Source organism: Lynx canadensis, chromosome D3, assembly GCF_007474595.2.
Source record: "Lynx canadensis isolate LIC74 chromosome D3, mLynCan4.pri.v2, whole genome shotgun sequence".
In the NCBI taxonomy this organism is placed as follows: domain Eukaryota; kingdom Metazoa; phylum Chordata; class Mammalia; order Carnivora; family Felidae; genus Lynx; species Lynx canadensis.
In genome coordinates this window covers 6,175,939-6,182,256 of record NC_044314.2, presented here as the reverse complement: position 1 = coordinate 6,182,256, position 6,318 = coordinate 6,175,939, and positions in this window count along the sequence as shown.

Below are 6,318 nucleotides of genomic sequence, written 5' to 3'. Positions count from 1 at the left end.
TGAAAAATGAGTGGGCATCAAACAATTGTAATAACTTTGCATTAAGGTGAGTGGAAATAATGGGATGACAAAAATAAACAATGTAGTCTCGAGAAGAATTTATTGTTGAGATTGGTTTTGTTTCATTTCTTTTTACAAAGATGAGACCGCAGAAAGATTATGGTTTGATAGATTGTGACTGGCGAAATGATCCAAAAGAGAGAAAAAGTTTGATGTTATAGGACATATATAGAATGACAATATGTAAGCAATCAGGGCAGTGAAGAGTTCTGAATGAAACCAGCTCTAATTAGAAGAATTGAGAACAATTGCTTGTTATCACAGGAGGAAAAAAATACTTGATGATGAAGGTGGGTTTGTAGGTTTAATGATGGGACAGCAAGGGGGTCCTACTTATCATAAACTATGAATGTACCCATGTTGACATCAACTTCTGCCTTGGGCTATGGGAAATAACAAATACTTGCTGCATGGAAACATCATCTATTTATTTCTTTGGGATTTTCACAAATTAACAGAATATCAGCATGAATTCCTAGTTTATCATCAGGAAACACCTAGGAAATAGGCCTACCATGTGTGAAAGTGAACAGAAAGAACCAACAATGTACCTTGACCGTAGAACATACCAAAGATAATAGAGATGGAATTTCGTAGAAACTATAGAATAACTACATACATTTTATAAGATATTGAAATATTGAAAACAACCACAAAAGAAAATAAGACATTAAGGAAACGGTCATGCATATCTCACATACACAGATGCTCCTCATAGGTATTACTACTCCTCAATTCTCTGATTTTCCTTCTGGAAAACCTGCTTAACTGAGATTTCGTTTGATCTAAAGAGTCTCTACTATATCCCTGGTAGTGAAAAAATACAGGGAACTTTTTGGTTTTGCGCTTTTTTTTTTCATAATATGCATAATCCTGGTTCATTTCTACTTCTAAAATCAACATTTACTACTATGTGTGACTTTCTCAGCCCCAACTAAAAAAAAATGGTGTGTATTATGTTCTTTTGTCCTTTTAACCCTCTCCCTATGGATGTTAGCAAGAACAATCTATAAAAATTCTAAAGGATTTGGCACTCTAAGTTAATGAAGATAACAGTGATCAAATATTTCTAATTAAAAAATGGGAAAACGGGAACCATACGTAAGTGGAGGGAATGAAAAGGAGGACAAAGTATTATCTATGTTACTATGGAATACATACTTGAAGACATTAAAATACTTGAATATAGAGAAAGAAAACATGAGTATTTTAAATAAACACATTCATAAAATGGTAATTATTAGAAGTTATGAAAAAATCATTTTAGTTTAGTAGTCCTGTATTTCAAAACAAACTTTTTTTTATAAAATTAGTATTTCTTAAATTCTGATAGTCTCTGAGTTAACTAGAATATAGTTTCCTTTGGCAAACTATCATTTTATAAATTGGTACGGCAACAGTGCCCTTTCCAGAGCCTATTCCAAAACCTTAATTTGAGCATGAAACCGGATATTAGTAATCATGTTCTGTACAGAACAAACCTCAAAACCTCAGAGTATCAATTGCAGCTGGGCTATGGCAGTCTTACAGCCAATGTTAAATCTACTGAAATATATTTATAAATATATTCGTATTGTAGTACAATGGTTTCTGAGTTAACTTGAGCTATGTGTGACTAATTTGCCCAAGTCTGAGTTTACTTATATATTTCAAACAAACACGATGCACTTTTGTGGAGACAACATGAACAAAATAGCTACATATGGCAACATTATTCCTTTCTCTAGACCTCTACTCCCAGACACAACATAGGATATTCCTAGGATTCTGCTTTTCCTTCCGGCTGTATGTAGAGAGTGATAAATTATGGTGTTACTAATCCATCTTCTGCTATTACTTGATTGTGCCGGGCACATATTTTCAATTATGGTAAATGATGGGATCAATTAGATTCTAACAAAATATCATCTGAACAACAACCTCTGAAGAATAATGAACCAACTTTATGTAACCCACATACTCCTTCTTTCAACCAGTCTACTTTGTTTAAATACCACTGCCACATTCCTGTCCTTCAAAAACACATGTACTTATTTTATTTTTTATTTTTATAATTGTTTTTATTTTTTTATTTTTTTTTAATTTTTTTTTTCAACGTTTATTTATTTTTGGGACAGAGAGAGACAGAGCATGAATGGGGGAGGGGCAGAGAGAGAGAGGGAGACACAGAATCGGAAACAGGCTCCAGGCTCCGAGCCATCAGCCCAGAGCCCGACGCGGGGCTCGAACTCACGGACCGCGAGATCGTGACCTGGCTGAAGTCGGACGCTCAACCGACTGCACCACCCAGGCGCCCCTATAATTGTTTTTAGAGAGCACATGAGAGTGGGGAGAAGGGCAGGGAGAGAAAGAGAGAGAAGGAGAGAGAATCTTAAGCGGGGCTCAATCCCATGACCAAGGAATCATGACCTGAACTGAAATCAAAAGCCAGATGCTCAACCAACTGAGCCACCTAGGTGCCCCCCAAAATACAAGTACTTCTTAATGGGTTTATTTCTTCTGATGTGGGTTGATAATATAGATCAAGACATGTCTCTTGTTACATAATAATAGTCAGGACAAATTTATATCATATCACTGTATTTTGTATGTAACTGAAAACATTTTTCATTTTTTTCTTATAGATAGAATATAATTTTAACCTTTCAGAGTAAATTTCCCATACTTTGGCTGAAACCTGCTTTACTACCTTTATTTGCTAAGAGGAACAGCTAAAAAGAGCTTGACAGATAAGTAAATATTTTAAACATCTATTCTATACCCTTGAATATAAGGCAATAATTACCTACTTAAACACAACCACTTACGTTTTCTTACTAGATGACTTTGAAAAACTCTTCTTTCTTTGTGTTTATTATTTCTAAAGATTAGCTGTGATTTGTTTATATGGCAATGTTTAATTCAGGAATATTAAAAAGTAAAATAAAACTCAATAATTTACAGGAAAGTGCTAGCACAGCTGGAAAATGTCATTATTATTCTCCTTTGCAAAACAGTATTTTCATGTTTCCTACTGATATGTGATTATTGTTGCATCTGAAATGCTGACCAACCATTTAATAGCATATCATGAGATGGCATAAGCTTAGTAACGGGAGCTAAATATGCATAGACTACTACTCATTACTAAGAAATAGCGTGCATAGCAAAAGGCTCCAAACGAAGGACAAATCAACAACAGAGAAAGACAGATACTATATGTTTTCATTCATATGTAGATCCTGAGAAACTCAACAGACGAGGGGGGGGGAGGGGAAAAATAGTTAGGGAAGGAGGCAAACCATAAGAGACTCTTAAATACTTAGAACAAACTGAGGGTTGATGGGGGATCCGGGAGAGGGGAAAGTGGATGATGGGTATTGAAGAGGGCACCTGTTGGGATGAGCACTGGGTGTTGTATGGAAACCGATTTGACAATAAATTTCATACAAAAAATAATAAATTTAAAAAAAGAATACCTGGACTAAACTAGGGAAAAACAACACCAACACCAACAACAGCAACATGCTTAATTTCATAAAATAATAGACAATACTATTCATGTCATAAAATTATAGCACATTAAAAATGAAGGGCCCAAGCTTCTAGAAATAAAATTATATATATTATAATATGTAATATAAATATATCATATATTTAATATATTGTGTTTATATTTAATATAAATAATAATTATATATGTATAATATAAATATATATAATAGAACATATATAATATAAATAAGTAATTATAATATACCTATCAATTATATATTATAAATTATACTATAATATATTTAATATATATATCTTAGGTGATTTTCTTGGTTTAGCATTCACAAATGTGTACTTGTTTGCGCTACTGTGATGAGTATAATGTCAGACAAACTCATATGGAATTACAGGTCTTACCCAGCCAAAAAATTTGCTAATAATTGTAAAGAATAGTGAAGCATCATATCCTGACTCTTTCCATTGTAGCTTGATAAAGTCTCTTTTTCAGAGTGATGAGATAAAAATCACTTAATTTTAAAGTATTTCTGTTTTTAATGTAGGTAGGTATATAGCTAGAAATTCTGCATGATTTATGTTCATTCTCCTAACAGTTCTATCCCATAAATTCATAAATTTCAAATGTATTTCTTTTTTTATCATTTTTTTAAAATTTTTTTTTCAACGTTTATTTATTTTTGGAACAGAGAGAGACAGAGCATGAACGGGGGAGGGGCAGAGAGAGAGGGAGACACAGAATCAGAAACAGGCTCCAGGCTCTGAGCCATCAGCCCAGAGCCTGACGCGGGGCTCGAACTCACGGACCGCGAGATCGTGACCTGGCTGAGGTAGGACGCTTAACCGACTGCGCCACCCAGGCGCCCCTTATCATTTTATTTTAGAGAGCAAGCATGGTAGTGGTAAAGAGGGGCAGAGGGAGACAGAGAGAATCTGGAGCAGGTTCCACATTCAGTGCAGAGCCTGACACGGGGATCAATCCCATGACCTTGGGTTCTTGACCTGAGCTGAAATCAAGACTCAGATGCTCAACCGACTGAGCCACCCAGACAGCCCTCAAATTCATTTCCAATTACCAATCTGGACTGGACAAGAATATCTTCCTCCATGAGAAAGAAGTACAGCGATATGCCTACAATCTTCAGAGTCCTATTCTGGTCGGTCAATTCCAATACCATGTATATAGGACATCTGATTAGGGGCAAAAACGCCACAGGCCACAGATAAATCTGGAGTCTTTTTTTTTTTTTAATTTGTAAGCTAGAAATAAAATAAATATACATCAGTCTGAAATATAATTCTTGCAGTTAGAAAATTATTGCAGATGGAACAGAGAGAAAGTTATAATTTTCAATTTTTACTACTTCTTTGGATAGAAACACTTCCAATTCTGAACAATTGTTGTTTCAGTTCCTCAACCGTTTCTTAGCTGCACACCTCTTAATCTGATCATCACAGCCTTCCTTTTAAGTATGCCAATTTAATCAACAATATCACTGTTGCCTCATTTGCTGGGAGAAGACGCTGTCTCAGTTAACTTTGCACATATCTACTTGCTAATATTTTGAGTTCATCCTCCACAGCTTTTCCTTCCTTGATATTCCATCGTCTGGATGGCTTGCCATTTATTTGTCCATTCACCTACCGAAGGACATCTTTATTGCTTCCAAGTTTTGCCAACGATAAAGCTGCCATAAAATCTGTGTTCAGGCTTTCATATGGATGTAAGCTTTCAGCTCCCTTGATTAAGCACCAAGAATCATGATTGCTGGATCACAGTAAAAGTATGTTTCACGTGTAAGAAACTTCCAAACTGTCTTCCAAGGTGGCCTACTATTTTGCATTCCTACCAGCAACGAATGAGAATTTCTGTTGCTGCACACTCTTGCCAGCATTTGGTGTTGTCAGTGTTCCAGATCTGGGGCCATTCTAATAAGTATGTGGGAGTATCTTTCTTAATATAGTATGTTGATACATATTACCAAGTAACCTACCAGAAAAGTTTTATCTTATATTTCCTCTAGAAGAATGCATGGTCTATAACTTTATGAAATACAGAAATTCAATACTTAAAAATGTGACATGTTATATTACTTCAAGCATCTCTGAATACTAATAAGTTCAACTAAGTTCTGATTTCATACAGGAAATAATGCCAGTTTCTAAACATTACCCCTTTTTTTGTTTGTACAATCAAAGCCACTTATATAAGTGTGTTAGGCAGGGTAGTCCAGAGAAAAAGAACCAATAGGGCGCACACACACACACACACACACACACACACAGGTTTATTGTAAGTAATTGGATCATGGGATTGTGGAAGCTGACAAGCCCAAAATCTGCGGTTCTGAGTTCAAAGCCTGTCTGGTGGCAGAATTCTGTGTTGCCGGGGGAAGGACAGGCTTGTATTCTATTCAGGCCTTCAACTTACCAGTTGAGGTTAAGCCACATTAGGGAAGGCCATTTGCTTTACCCAGAGGTCACCCATTTAAATTTTAATCTCACCCAAAACACCCTCACAGAAACTTCCAGAACAGCATCTGGGAACCACTATCCCAGCCAAGCTGACACATAAAATTAACCATCACAATGATATAATATGTGGGTTCTAGCATTTCACTTTATTTCACTCATTGCATTACTAATCACTTTTGTGTCTAGAGGTATTCAAAAAACAAACAAATGAGAACCAACTTTGAATCTTTGAAAAACAAAATACATTTTTACATAAAATGCATGCTAATAGTGCTGCTGCTAATTTTAGTCTTT